The sequence below is a fragment of the Chroicocephalus ridibundus genome, chromosome 4 (genome assembly GCF_963924245.1).
Source record: "Chroicocephalus ridibundus chromosome 4, bChrRid1.1, whole genome shotgun sequence".
NCBI lineage: Eukaryota > Metazoa > Chordata > Aves > Charadriiformes > Laridae > Chroicocephalus > Chroicocephalus ridibundus.
This window is the reverse complement of record NC_086287.1, coordinates 48,452,944-48,468,081: the sequence shown is the minus strand read 5'-3', so window position 1 is coordinate 48,468,081 and position 15,138 is coordinate 48,452,944. Positions and strand designations below refer to the sequence as shown.

Sequence of the window (15,138 nt, the reverse complement as noted above, 5' to 3'; positions counted from 1 at the left end):
GCGTAACTTCTGCTGGAGAATTTCAATTGCCTGCATTTCTCACTTCAACCACGGGAGGGCAACTGGTCATCAGGGAAATTAATTCAGTTTACTAAAGTTGACTTGTTCCTTTCGAAGTCGTAAGACTCAGAATTCGTAAAAATAATTAGTCCTGAAAAAAAGCAGACTACTTTAAAAACATACCTTTTCATAAACATTTTTTGTCCCTAATTTAAGTTAAGTCTCCCCTTGTACCACAGGCCCCAGCAACCACTGCACTTTCATTGCTGTTCACTCTAACCATTATTCTTTGGATGTGATTAATCTGCTAGTAAATCACAGCTTTTGGCAAATAAAAGGCGATTCCACTTACAGTGTCATGAAAGCACTTCTGTCAAATCAGACTTGTCAAAATCTGCAGTTTTAAATCATGCTTTGCATTCTATTTTATACTGTGTTATTAAGCAGACACTAACTGTGAGCTGTAAGTTGTTTGATCACGTGTTTTGAGGGTTTTTTGGGTTTGTTTTGGGTTTTTTTTTAGCTTGGAAATTAAACAGAAAAAATACAGCAATTCTTTGCTTTATTCTTGAAGCCTTTCCTCTTTATCAAAGCAATTTTGAAAGAGTATTTTTTTCAAAGTTAGGCATTTTGTATTGATAATTACAGCAGTCATCGCTGTATGACTTAAACTCCTCAATGTTTTGGAGTGGAGTCAATGTTTTGGCTCTGTCAGCACAGAAATCCTTCCCCTCTTAGAGTCACAGTAATGGCCAATTCAAAGATATTTTAAGGGAAGGAAATATGCAAACCTTATAAATCCACATGTGTCTTCCTCTTTCTCTGTTCTCCCTGATGCCAAGGACTAATTTCCTGCGTCTGATATATATAACGCTGGGCAGCAAGCTGTGCCAGCTGAACCTCAGACCCCTTCTCCTCAGAGGTCCTCCGAGACTAGAGAAAAGCAGTTTGGTCCTTTCCACTCTGCCGCTTGCGGCAGAAGAACCCGGACCCCTTCCGTCCCTGCTTCACAGAGAGGTGCAAACCACTGCCTATACATAAAACAGTGGGAATTTGCGTGCTTGGACCCCACTCTTCCGGAATGGCTCCTACCCTGCCAGGCATGGTTTTACCAGCAGAGAACAAGGGGGCTGTAGCGAACGGCCGTGAAGGCGCAGCCCAGCAGCTCTCTGCTGGGCATTAGTATTCCCTTGTGCCTGAAGGAGACAGACCTTGTGTACAAATGAATCAGGAGCTGTACGAGGCTGCATCCCAGGGACTCGGGCTCGTGTGCAGACTTCCCGTGTTTATCCACAGAATCCGCCATGACTCGATTGGGTAAAGAGATTAATTCCATCTAAAAAGGAAGTATTCATTTGACAAGGAATGATTGTTGGGTTTGAAATGAAGATGGCCCAAGGCAAAAACAGATTTCTTGGCTGAATGACTTGTTGGCTGGTCTCTGGCTGCCTTTGAAATAGTATTTGTTCTTCGGCCTTACACACCACATAATGGTGGGTTTCTCCAGCCTGCATGTTTTCTTACAAGCACTTTTGTCTAATCACTAGCTGAGAATCCAGCCTACTGTGTGCGTTGTAAAAGATGCTGTTTATACTTGGGCTTTTAGTTTACCATCTGCGCGCAGCTCAGCTGCAACATCTCTGCAGATCTGTTTCTCCTCTGTTGCCAACTCCCTGTTGCAAGCCCTGAGAAGAGCATGATTCACTTCAGACTTTCTAATAAAATTCAGGCTCTTTGCAAGCTCTCTTTTAAAACCTTTTCCCTGTTCTCAGCAAATGCAGTGGTATAGACCTAATGCTTTTCTACAGACCCACTGGTTCATATCCGAGCGGCACTGGAGCATAACCAGTTATACGTGCAATCACTGATGCATATATACCTCCACACTGCCCTTGCCAACATGTATCCCATTCTCAAAGCCATTGACACAAATTCATTCAGGCACGGGAGCTGCTGGCACATACAATATCCATTTGCACCGCACCTTGTAATCATTTTTTATTTTAAACCCATTTTCATTAAGAAACAGCCGTTGCACTAATCCTCAGGGGGAATATTTTGAGCCCAGGCTTCCTTCCTCAAAGTAGGACACTTCTTGTATGAATCAGAAACAAGCTACATGCTCAGTACCTGTCGGCTTGGGTACTCTGTCAGTGCACAGCCGAAGACAACTGAATATCAGAACAGACAGACAGTGCTTCACCCACCCCACAGAGCCTCGCGTCTTTATAGATAAGCTTACAGACTTTGGGCATAAGCCTGACCAGATGTTCAAATTAAAGACAAAGCCTATTACAGAGGGAAAAGGGGGAAAGAAAAAGTACTTTCAATATTCTGCTTGAGAATAGGAGTGTTTATACTGAAGGTTAATTCTTCTTGAAAAGAGATGCTGGAGTGCTACTGATTTTCAGAGAGACACGTAGTCCCCAAGACTGGTTGGAAATGAGTTTTCAGATACTGCCCCAAATAATTCTGATGAAAACTTTGTCCTCATCTTAGACACTAACAATTGACCTTACGACTGTTTTGGTAAGAGAGAGGAACCTGAGCAAAGTTAGGTTTATTAGGCAGTTTGCAGGCCGTGAATAGCCTGGTGTTGCTGTGGATAGCTGCAGAAATAGGGGTGGCGAGACCACACCTACAAAAGCCCCTGTTCAGAGTGAGTCATTTCACTTCCACTTATCATCCCTGTTCTGCTTCAGCACCTGCATTTCAACCAGCCCTCCCTAGCCGAGCCCACAGGCCAGCTGCAGCTGAGGAGCCTGCAGTTACCTACTGGTGGCACGGAGGAGGGCACACAGCCCAGGGTGCTGCGTGCGAGGTGTGTGGCGCCCGGTGAGTGGCACCTGCTCTCTGGGTGCAGCCCTCTCCCACCGCCCCTCCTGTGTTACGCTATCCAAGATGCACGAAGGAGGAGTTGTTGCGTGGCCTGCGTTTGCCGGTTACACGGCCACATGCTCACCCTGCCAACAATGTGAGATGTCTGCAGGACAATACACAGGCTAGTGGGAAAGCTGCTGAGCACCACTGCTGCCAAAGGGGAGAAGGATGTGTACCAGGGTACCAGCGGAAGAGAATGGGAGCTGCAGGGAAAAGTTTGAACTGGATGGGGCTCTGAATGCAAGAATTAAAACCAAGTGCATGCAACAAATAAAGCACAGCATAGAAAAGGACCTTTAAAAATCTTTTCTTCGAAGTCTGGCAGCATAGTGAGGAATCACCCTGCGGGCACAGAAAGAGGATTGAGAGGCATCTTGTAAGGACAGAGTGAAGTGGCCATTGTACACCTGTCTCAGTAGGAAGGCCAAACTGGTTTTTGCTGCCCCCAAGAACGAAGACTGGGGCCTTGAGCTGCATGACCTTGCTGTTCCTCTTCTTGCCAGGACAGCGGAAACCATCAAAGTGAGGAATGTTGCTCTTCAGAAACGTGAGGGACCTCCTGACCTTCCCAATCCCATTTTAGGGTTGGCTTGCCTGATTTGGTTTTGGTATCTTTGAATGAGGATTTTAAAAGGGTCACATTATTGTTGCTATTAGATTGCCTTATCACTATTATTTTTACATCTGTTCTGCCGGGAGAGAAGAGGCAGGATCCCATTGGGTTGGTTATGCCACACGCCAAGAACAAAGAGCTGGTGCTGTGAGCCTGCTGCCTGCTGCAGAAAGCAGATACACTACACAAAATGGAGAAGCCCAGGGAAACAATGCAATGACACCGGTCAGCAGAGCAAACAGCAGCCGCAGCATGCTAGCACCTCACTGTCCTCACATTGCTGTAATCACTGGGGCAAATGAGGGCTTAATGAGGTTTGTATGGGGAACAATGCAGGCAGCCCTGCTGATGTTTATGGAGTTCACTAGGGCAGCAAAATTGCCCATTGGAAAAATCTTTGAGTGGGTCATCAGGCTTGCTTTCACTTGGCAGAGAGCCAGCGAGCATCTCCCAGGAGCAGACAAGCTGTGAGCGGCCTTAAATGTTAAGGTGCATATGTACCTACTTGACAGGCCACAAAGGGAGACCTTCATGTCAGGTGGGTGAAACGGCAAATACAGTGAGTCATGGAAAAAGACCCTAGAGCAGTACCTGGGCTACCTGCGTAAGTGGAGCAAGATGAACTGATCACAGCTGGAGACGATGAGGTAGCAGCCAAGGCCTAACACATGAGAGGAGCCGGGAGGAGCTCAGCTCCAGTGGAGAGTGGAAAATCACTGAATCATAGAGTGGTTTGGGTTGGAAAGGACCTTAAAGATCATCTAGTTCCAACTCCCCCTGCCGTGGGCAGGGACACCTCCCACTAGACCAGGCTGCTCAAAGCCCCATCCAGCCTGGCCTTCAACACTTCCAGGGACAGGGCATCTACAACTTCTCTGGGCAACTTGTTCCAGTGCCTCACCGCCCTCATAGTGAAAATTTTTTTCCTAATATCTAATCTAAATCTACCTTCTTTCAATTTAAAACCATTAGCCCTCGTCCTATCGCTACACTCCCTGATAAATAGTCCCTCCCCATCTTTCCTATAGGCCCCCTTTAAGTTCTGGAAGGCTTCCAGGCTGAACAACCCCAATTCCCTCAGCCTGTCCTCATAGGAGAGGTGCTTCTGCCCTCTGATCATCTTTGTGGCCCTACTCTGGACCCACTCCAACAGGTCCATGTCCTTCTTATGTTGGGGGTTGCAGAGCTGGACGCAGTACTCCAGGTGGGGTCTCACCAGAGCAGAGCAGAGGGGCAGAATCCCCTCCCTCGACCTGCTGGCCATGCTTCTGATGCAGCCCAGGATTCGGTTGACTTTCCGGGCTGCAAGCGCACATTGCCGGCTCGTGTTGAGCTTCTCGCCTACCAGTCCTTCTCCTCAGGGCTGCTCTCAATCCATTCTCCGCCCAGCCTGTGTTTGTGCTCGGGATTGCCCCGGTGTGTTATTTGTATAAAGGGCAGTGAGTACAAAGGGGATGTGGCAGCCGAGCCACAGGCTGCCCCGGAGCAGGCGGTGAGCAGGGCGGTCCCCCCCCACCCCGGGGGAGGGCGGCCCGCAAGCCCCGGGCACGGCCGGGCCAGGCGCCGGCTCTCGGCGGCCTCCCCCGCGGGGGCCGGGCGGGGGCGGCCCGCCCCGGGGCCGGCTCAGCGCAGCCGCCGGCTCCGCCCCGCGGGGCCCGGAGCAGAGCCAGGGACACATCGACGGAGGAGGGAGCGGTCCGCCAAGCCGAGCCCGACCAGCAGGTAGGCGCGCTGGGGCCGGGGAGCGGGGCGGCCCGGCCCGGGGGTAGAGGGCGAGGGCCGCGGCTCCCTTTGCCAGGCCCGGCGGCGCCGCTCCCCTCGGGTGGGGGTCCCGGCGGGGCCGGGGACCGGGACCGGTCCCGGCGGGGATCTCAGCAGCGGGGGCTTTCCGCCGGGCGCTGGCGGCCGAGGGCGGCAGCGCAGCCCTTTTCGGGGGGCGGCGGGCGGACGGACGGACATCCCCCCCCCCACCCCCGGCTCTCCGGGGAGCCCCCGGGCGGGTGGTCAGTGCGAGGGCCGCGGGGAGCCCCTCCGGCGGCGAGTCCCGGTTGCTCGCAGCTCACACGCCGGCCCCTGTGTGCGCCCCTTCACGCTGAAACGGGTGTGTGTATGTGCGAGTTTTGGTCCTCTCGTGTGGCCTGAAACAAGTGGCCATCAGGTGCGGGGCACCCGCTGCCGGGCGGGAGCAGCCCCGCAGGCCGGGCGCGGTTGCGGTTGCTGCAGAGCGGTTTCGGCGAGGCTGAACGTGCCTCCGCTGCGATCCGGGCAGTGCCGCCGTCTGCAGCGGGACTCTGCCGGGATTGACTTGTCGGACGTGGATTAGATGCCTCTGTAGCAATCCTGCCCCTGTTACAGCTACAGAAATCGGGTACTGGCCCAGCCTGATGTGTCCCTTCACCCCCCGCTCCCCCCCTTTTTAAGATCCCAGTGAAGAGTTTAGAGTCGTCCTTGCATTTCAACAGCTAGGTAGATGTTGGCTGTGAATTGTCTTGCAGTGTGGCTGTTAACAAATCTGTTGATATGGGGATGAGGGCTGGTTACAACCCAGGCACGCTGTTTCTGCCCCAGAGCATAAAAGCTCTGCTGTGTGTACTTTAACATAAAATGGAGCACTCAAAAAAAAAAAAAAAAAAAAAAAAAAAAAAAAAAAAAAGGCGGGGGGGGGGAACCTCCAACCATCCCGGAATCTAAATGCTGGCTGCAATAAATTGTAAAACTAGCTCAGGATGAACTGTTCCTATGTCTTGGACCAGCTCTAGCATTTCCATCTTGTGCATGAGATGAGAGCTTGAAACTTTACTAGCTGTGCAAGGGAGGGACAGAGTGTCCTACTGCAGTGCTCTAGGAGGTGACGGCTGGCGAGAAGAGCAGCTCTTGGATCTCCAAGATCTGCTTTGTGCTGCTGCTGGCGGTAGAGGTTTGCAGGGACATAACCCATCCCAGCACTAGTGAGGCCTCTTGATGTGTAGCTTCCGAAAACACCTGTGTGCTTCTCTGCAAGTGAGGGTGTACAGCTGGAGAGTGCTGTCTCGAAATCTGCCATCAGTGATAATCCTGTCCATGGGAGACTTCTTAGTTTTTGCTTGGTTGTTTGTTTTTTTTTTTTTTAACTTTTTCAGGCACTTTGGGCTTGAGAAAAAAATCCTCTTCAAAGCCCGAGGGGTGAGCCTGCTGCTGTGAAGCTTGCTTGTTGCATGAGTACCATCGAGCAGAAGTGTGTGGCTAGGATCTTTTTGGTGGACCACAGCGTCCAAGAGCAGAAACGTGGCCCTGAAAATCTAGGGGGAGGTGTCTAGTGAGAGGAGCAATCTCGGTAGTGTGCCGCTGTAGGCTGGTGTCAAGATAAGCGTGTGACAAACAAGTTGTTAAAATGACAAATTACTCATATCTTACACAATACTTGACGAGCACTAAGTGGGAAGAAAGTGTTAGTGGGGGAGAAGGGCACTGGTGGTGTGTGGTCAGTGACCTGTTTAGCAGTGGCACTGCATGGGTGGTGGCAGTCCTTCCAGTGTCCCATTGCAGGACCTCTTTGTGGTTGCTACAGTGGGGTGGTTTTTAACATTCACGCTTCTTTCCGGTCCTTTGGCTGGAGCAACAACTCCCACACCTACAGCTGTGCTTCTTTAAAAAAATCAAATATATATCCATGGGCACTTCCTCATGTTGGGCTGCCACATAGATGAAATGGACCTTTGCCAACTGCTCTGCAAGCCAATGTGTGGATTTGGAGTGGCTCAGGGGAGTGAGTAGCCTATCCTCACTCCTAACGTCCTTTTGTTTAACACCTCTTTCCTAGAAGGATCTTGCTTCCAAAATAGCTTGTCTCAATGGAGCCTCTCTGGACCTGAACCCTTCTTGGCCTGGGGTTCTCTGTCCTTGCCGAGGGCTCTGGGACAGCCAGGATGACATCCTTGTCCCTGTGCTGCAGGGCAGAGGTGGCTGGGTGAAGTCTTGCAGCATTCACTTAGCTTCTTACCTGCATACGACAGAAATAGAGCAAGACGCAAGCTCAGTGCCTGGAGAAAGATTTCCCTGCAGGCAATCTCTGTCCTGCTGCATGGAAGCTCCTCCCTTAAGAGGATTTAGTGGCTTTAATAACGTGGCTCATCTGGACTCTCTTCATTCCTGTTATTGTCTCTATTTTAGTTCTCGGGGGACAGGCAGGTGTAGTGTGACCTACAACCCTAAGCTGGTGCAGGAGATGCTCTAACGAGGCCTTTCCACAGCCCCATGGAGGTTTCCTGCCCCAAGCCGCTCTCTGCTTCAGACTCCATGTCTGGAGGGGTTTTTATGAAATTCTTCATCTGACTGTAGCTGAGAAAAGGTTTTTATTCCTCTCCTGTGTCTCTGGGTCCTTATGTCACAGCTGTAAGGCAGCAGGGGACCATCCAGAACTGCAGGCATTCATCCAGTGGATGTTTAAATCAGAGAGGTGCAGGTGGGGCTTTTGCAGACCTCTGGTAACTACACACCCCAAGATGCTTTACAGCTCAAACCATGGCCGTGGTTCTTGGTGCCCGCTGGCACTGTTACAGCGGGAAACACGCAGCAGAGGCAAAAGGTGCTGCCACAAGGACCTTGGGCACCAATGCCACAAGATCTGTTATGGGAAAGCCAGGGTGATGCTGGGAGGTGGACCGTGCCCCATGCTATCTGAAGTAGTAATTATTGCTCCACTTTAATGGTGCCTGTGGCATGGCAGTCACTTTCTTCCTGGTCTTGTTTCTGTTTGATGGTGTGCAGGAGGTGCTGGTGTGGGTCTAGCAGGGCTCAGGGTATGGCTGAGTGGCTTGGAAGGCCGGAGGAGGTAGCGATGCTTCCAGTGGGTCTGTACAACAAGGGATGATTGGAGCCTCAGTTCTTGCACTTCTTCCTCACTTTCCTCTTTGGAAAAACTTGTGTGCATCAAAATCAACTTCTTACTGCCACAGGCCCTCACCGTAGAGTGCCTTAGCTTCACCTCCATAAAATAAGAGCATCCCCTTCTTCTCCTTCCCTACCTTCGTTTGTCTCCGAATACGGATCGTGATATCCTGGGATCTGGAATCCTTACGTACAGCAAAGGGTCAGTTGGCCCCAGTAGCCATGGCCCTCCACAGTTGTCAGCTTTGATGCGCTAAGAAATAAACCGTGTTCTTGCACTAACGCTTCTGTTGGAAGAATGTGGGATTGGAGCTTTCCATGGGCAAATGATTAACGACACGTGCATGAAGGGATGGCTGCATGAGCCACCTTCCCTTTAGGAGCTGTGCAATGAGCTGCAACCGTTACCTAACCATCTCCCTCTTGTCTTGGCTTGTTTGTATTCTTGAAGAGGGAATGAAATGGAAGAAAGGCTAAAAATTACAGACTCTTTCTTGGCATGGTAAAAGGAATAATACGGGAGGCACGGCCAGTGCCAGCAGTTCCTTGATGGCTGGTTGGCTGTGGCAGAGCCTGTTTGCTGAAAGCTCTCTGGGCTTTCGGGGCTCAGAAACACTGAAGCAGTTAATGGCTGACTTGAACCTAGTCAGGGCGATAAATGAAGCACAAGGAACTGCCTGCTGGAGATTGCTTAAATCATTGCTTGCGTGCGTTGACAGATTCGGAGCGAGCTCATTTTCTGGAAGAAAGATGAGGCGTTACTGTGGGCAGCTCTGTGAAAGGGACTGCCTGGTAGATGACAGCAGGAAAAGGGAATAAAACAGTAGCCTGTTGGGATGGGGACAGGGATTGGAGACTGCTGGCTGAAAAGCTGGGTGCTTCAGGGCTCATCCAAAGTAAATACAGGGGAGAAAGGGAAGGACCCTGCCTTCAGCTTAGTCTTTCTCTGTGGGAAGAGGCACATGCATGGGCTGTCTGGATGACTGCTCTACTTCTTCTGTCTCCTTGGTGAAGCTTCAGAACTGGGACACCACCATTTAAAAGCAAGACAAATCAAAGTGCGGTGCGTGTACTTAATTTCTGAAACTTGCTGCTGAGGTAGGTGGCCTGTTTGTCCTCAAGGAGCTCAGGAGCTGGGAAGGGCCAGATCTCCTCTGCCACCTGGAGCCTTGCACACAGGCAAAGGACTGGTTGCATCTGTTAAGGATGCTGCTGGTTCAGTTTCTTTGCTGCACAGCCTTGAGCAAACAGGTGCACCACAAAAGCGCTTTACCCTTTACTGCAAGACTGCTGCTGGGCTGTAAGCAGATCGCTGATCTCTTCCGATATGATGGTAATCCCATGTCCATGTGCACTGGAGAACTGCTGAGCTGGGACGAGCTATATACGTTAAGATATGCAGCAGCCCGGAGATTTGAGGTTATATAATGGAGAGTTCCCCTTGTAGGCAAAAATAGTTCTGCTTCAGTCAGAGGGAGGTCTCTCGTACGCAAGCATCGGGGGGGGAAGAACTGCAGCCGTGCACCTTGAGCCGAGCTGACCCTCCCACGGCTGCAGTTGGGGACTGCCTTTGGTCCCTTCTGCTGCTGCCCCCCATCAGTGGCCATAGAGGCAGTTTGGGAAAGGGGAGGGAGAGGAGCTAGCTTACAGGCATTTGTGTAGCGGTGCTTGAACTCGCTGTAAAGTAGTTTTACCTGTTGGGAACAAAGGCGGCTGTTTCCCAACGTTGCCCTGGAGAAGGGGTTATGGTCGCTGGATGTGGCTGTGTCCTCTTCCAGCACCTTCCTTTGGCCACTGCCTCTGTGATCTGTGAGGTTTCTGTGCCCTCACCAGGATGGGGCCAGGGGGCCACACGGGAGCTCGATGCCTTCAGCTTCTGCCTCTACAGGAGAGGCTTCAGGCAGCAAATTGTCTGTCTAGTTTTAAAAGCAATCCCCTCCAGGACTCTGGTTTTGCTTGGGCTGATGTACCAGACTGGCTTAGGTTCCAGTGAGTTGCCTTTAGGTGTCTTCTGCATTGGAGGACTGTGGGATCTCAACCCAATCTGTATTGATTGGGAGGTGTGGAGTGGCACATGAGGCAGGTGTGGAAGTGACATCTTAGCACGAGCACGTGGCTAGGACTGCAAGGTCTGCTGCCATCATCCCATAATATAAGAATATGTAAATCCTAAATGCCCAGAGCCAGCACGTCTCCTGTGATAGATGATTGGTTGGGAATCAATTGTGAAGTCTGAATTAACTAGAGGAGCTCTATTATTGCACAAAATGGCTCAGTGCTCTAGTTAGACCTTCCCAGGGAAGTTTCTGTATCTTTCCTGGCATTTCAGTTTCTAGCTGCTCTAGCCTTAGAGGCAAAAATATCTGTGTTGGGAATGTCTTATTCCCTTCCTACCTATTTTTTTTTTTCCTGATTTCTTGTGGGTCCTGCAAATGGCTTATTTAACACTACTTGGACAAATTGAAGAGAGATTCCGTATTCAGTGGTGTCACTATTGAGTGTTTCTTTGGACTTTGGTCCCCAGAGCTAATATGCCTGCTTATGAAGGGCACCGTGCAGACTACTCTGCTCCTCTCCTTTCTGCTTGTAATCAAATAATTTGTAGAGTACCCTTTGCATAAAAGGTTGCCATTCTGGCTGGTGTGCTGGCAGGACAGAATCTGCCATCGTAATTGTGCATTGGTTGTGGGGCTTGTTTCATGCTGGTGGTGTGGCACAATCCAACTGTCCTCTTGACTGCTGTGGAGTCAGTCACGTGTCTGACTTGTGTGTCATTGTGGATGACACACGTGTGGGTTGCCCCTTGATAGGACGAGGGGCAATGGTTTTAAACTAGAGCAGGGTAGGTTTAGATTAGACATTAGGAAGAAATTCTTTACAATGAGAGTGGTGAGACACTGGAACAGGCTGCCCAGAGAGGTGGTGGAGGCCCCATCCCTGGAGACGTTCAAGGCCAGGCTTGATGGGGCTCTGAGCAACCTGATCTAGTTGAAGATGTCCCTGCTGACTGCAGGGGGGTTGGACTAGATGACCTTTAAAGGTCCCTTCCAACCTAATACATTCTAAGATTCTATGAAGCTGCTGGTGATGAGTCAGTCTTGAGTAGATTCCCTGGAATGCCCTCAACTTCCCAGTGTGTTTTACTGAGTAAACTCAGTCTCTTGTCCTCTTGCTCCCTGTCTTCTGTGTCTTGTGATCATGGAGGCTCCCATACAGAAGTGGGGATGCAGAATGCTGTGCTGGACTTGGAGTGAGGAGACAGCTGACCTGCAGATTAGTAAGACTCTTTCTCCCCTGCTGTTGCCTTGAATTTTGCTCTGACCAAGCAAAGATGGGAACTATTTTGCAGCATCTGTGCTGGATGCTTAAAGAAGGTGGAACTTAAAAGGCAGGCAGCAGTTCTAATTATGCTTATCTCTGAAGTCTCTTTGCGAGGGGGGGAACCAAGAAAAACCCCAACCAGGCAAAACCCAGCTGCCTGGATGTACTTTCCCAACAGTCTAAGAAGCTGCTGAGCTCTTCTTTGCATTCAGGTCCCTTTCTAATGCAGGTTTGCAGAGACACTGCACGTGGAATAACTAAAGAGCCCTCTGAGTTGTGCAGTAAATCTGCCTATTACCAAAGGATGCTCTTTTAATTAGAGAAGACTTGTGCTCAGCAGCTGCTGAGCATGACAGTGCTAGACCACAGCTGTGTGGAGAAGCCCTGGTGGGTCATGTGAAACAAGGTAAAGGCGCAGCCCTTCTCTTTCTGCTCCCAAGGGGTCTGCTGCACCTCCCTGGAGACACTGCATAGGAGTGGGGGGGAGGCTGTGGGTATACAATGGAGGTCCCCAGAGGCTGGTGGTGAGGGGGAGCGGAACCCTGTGGGTGCTCTCCCTGCACGGGGCTTAGCAGGTCCCTCACACCAGATCCTCCAAGGGTTGATAACACCTTGTCTGAGTGCAGCTGAAATGGGGGTGGTTGTGCTGGCTTCCGAAGGGTGGGTGGTGATGCCCACGGCCGCTGGCACCTCTCCTGCATGACGTGAGGGGACCCGACAGGTCAGAGTTTCCTCTTGCTCCTGCTCCGTGGGGGAGGTGGTGCGACTCACAGCTTCCTGGGATGAAACCGAGCTGACCAAAATGCTATTGCTGAAACTGTGTGGGAATTTCTTAATGTTAAAAGCAGCATCAAACTGGCAGCTACCTCGGCAGAAGAGGCTATTTCAAGAGAGGGCTATTTCAAGGAACAGCAAGCTGCTTTAATGACCAAGTCAAAGACCTCAAAGGCTCCTTTGATTTGATGCTGTAGTCCTGCTGGTGGTCTCAGAGCCTGGGTGTTTCCGCATTCATTTCCAATCCATCGTGTTGCAGCTTCGGAGGCTGTTGTGGTGGCGGTTTAAGCTTGATCGTGTAGTAAAAGAGTAAGCTCCTGCTTTACATAGCTTCAGGCAGATGGGAAACCTCTTCCTAGCTCAGCTGTCAGCTACAAGTAAGACCTACCAGTGTGTATACAAGTAGACAGCCATGCACCCGGTGTTGTCCCGTGGGAACCTAAACAGTTGCTCCTTGTTTGCCCAGAAGGGAGACAGCCTTTGCCACTGGGTGTTTGCTGTCAAACAGCCTGCACAGCAGTGTGTGAGCAGAGCTGGGTCAGCAGCCGTGCTACTGCGATACTGTCTGATGGCTGCTCCTCTGCACAGAGTCTCGGAGGAGGAGCGGGCTGTGGGGCTTTGCTGGGCTGGGTTTCAAGCTGCTGCACTAGCCAGGTGTGGGTACGTGTCCTGGGAGCAGAGGGAGCCATGTGTCGCAGCCCTTGCCTGCCTAGGTAGCATGCGTGAGACCCCCTGTTGTAACTTGATGTCATTAATATATTTGGTTAAATATATTTTGTTTGTCATTAATATATTTGATTAAAAATTGTAGAACTGATGTGGGCAAAGAGCACAATGTGGTGGGATAGAGGCAAGTAAAAAAAAAAATGTGTCTGCAGCCCTATTAAAAACTAATCTTAGCCTTAATCATGATTTACTGATTAAAGATGAAACAGTTCTGCTTCTCTGCCCCTGCCACTCTTCCCCTGCCCTCCCCCCCACCCCAAATTGGGAGCATTTATCTCTGCATTGAGGCTTATCTGATATTTGTAAATCAGTTATTCTGGATAAAAGTTCCTTCTTTTTAAAATAAATACCTCTGAACTGTTCATTTTTCCATCTCATTCTTCTAGCATTGCTCCATCAAATAGTCTCCCGAAATATCTGTGCTCTAAATTTAAAAAAGGAGACCCTTTCAAGAAAGTAACAAAGCCCACCCAGCCTCCCTTGGTTTTGGTTCAGCCGAACCCATTTTCCAGACGGCTGTGTGTAGATCTGCAGGCTCCAAGGAGGCCCCTCCTTTTCCCAAAACAGACCCAGCTTTTCAAAGTTTTGCTGTCTATTTTAACTGCCAAATTCCTAGGGAACTTATCCCATATGTCTGTTCCTCTTGGCTTGAAGCAGCCCTGTCCGTAACCTACGCATGTGGTGCATGGAAGGCTGGATTGATTGTTTTCAGTTTTTTGGATGGTGTTTGGTGGAGAGGTGATCTAAACTGCAGGTGGCAGGTCTATAATTGAGTAATGTTCTCACATTGCTCCAATTAAGTTACTCCAATTAAATTCACTGGGATTACCTGCCTGGTAATGCAGCAGTCAGCAGGGCAGCAAAACACCTGCATGTATCACAGTCTGCCTTGGCCTCCAGGACCTCCCTTCCTAGAAGGGAAACCAAAAAGCTTTTGAGCATCTCTTCCAGCTGGCTAAGTGTTTCCTAGAGGCCCCCTTTGTCTTCCAGCTTTGTCTGCTGAGATTTCTTATTGTGGCATTTCACTTCCTAAAATGCTTCAGTTGGGAACGAAGCAGCTTCACTGCAGTTTCTGCAACAGCCTGTGCTGTGTTGCTCTTCCTCCTCACAGTGCTGCCCTTTGCCGTACAATGCAGCCTTCTTTTTCCACTTCCTTTCTCCTGTAGGAAGGGCTTGGAGTGAGGAGACTGCTCTGCAAAGGTGGAATGGAAAAAGTGATAGACGATGCTATGTTGTATATCTCAGAGACTGTACAGCAGCCCCTGCTGGGACTGACTCTTTGGCAATAAAGCATGAAATTGCTTCTGAGCTGCATCCCCAGAGTGATCAGACCAGCAAGGGGTTTGGCTGTTGTGGACAGGTGCTGCTGGTCACAAATGTGAAACCATTTGTGTTACTCACATTGATATTGGAGGGGGAAAATGCGGTTGCAGGTGGATATTTTTGAGTAGAAGCAAATGACGTAAACCATCTGTGCCTTGAAGTCTTGTACATTAGGGCGTTTCTTGCCCCCTTGCCCTCTCTGAATCATCATTTTGGAAAGAGGCAGCTTGAGACAGAGTCCCTTCCTCTGAAGCTTTTTATAGTCCTGGCTTTCTCTTTTCATTCATGCCCGCTGGTAGTGTCAAGTGGATCTGTGGCGTGAAACTCAAGATGTTATGAAATGTTTGTGCTCAGACTGTCTGTGACAGCGCTCATCTCGCCAGCAGGCAGGCCAGGCTCTGGTGGGGCACAGGGTCTCGTGTGACCCTGGGGGAAGAGAAGGCTCCAAAGAGACCTTATAGCAGCCTTCCAGTACCTGAAGGGGGCCTACAGGAAGGATGGGGAGGGACTCTTTATCAGAGAGTGTTATGATAGGACATGGGGTATAACGGCCTCAAACTGAAGGAGCGTAGATTTAGATTGGATATCAGGAAGAAATTCTTTACTGTGAGGGTGGTGAGGCACTGGAACGGGTT

The 15,138-nt window shown here is 50.2% G+C and overlaps 1 protein-coding gene across 2 annotated transcripts in view; it reads left to right on the top strand.

The window, feature by feature from the left end:
* Positions 1–5,062: 5,062 nt before the first annotated feature.
* The window catches only part of CD82 (CD82 molecule), a 46,386-nt gene continuing 36,310 nt past the window's right edge, over positions 5,063–15,138 (top strand). Inside the window, exon 1 of one of the 2 annotated variants that reach the window (XM_063332152.1) lies at positions 5,063–5,215. The gene's annotated coding sequence lies outside the window, so the exon portion shown is untranslated. The remainder of the gene's footprint in view (positions 5,216–15,138) is intronic. The other variant, XM_063332153.1, reaches the window with a different exon arrangement.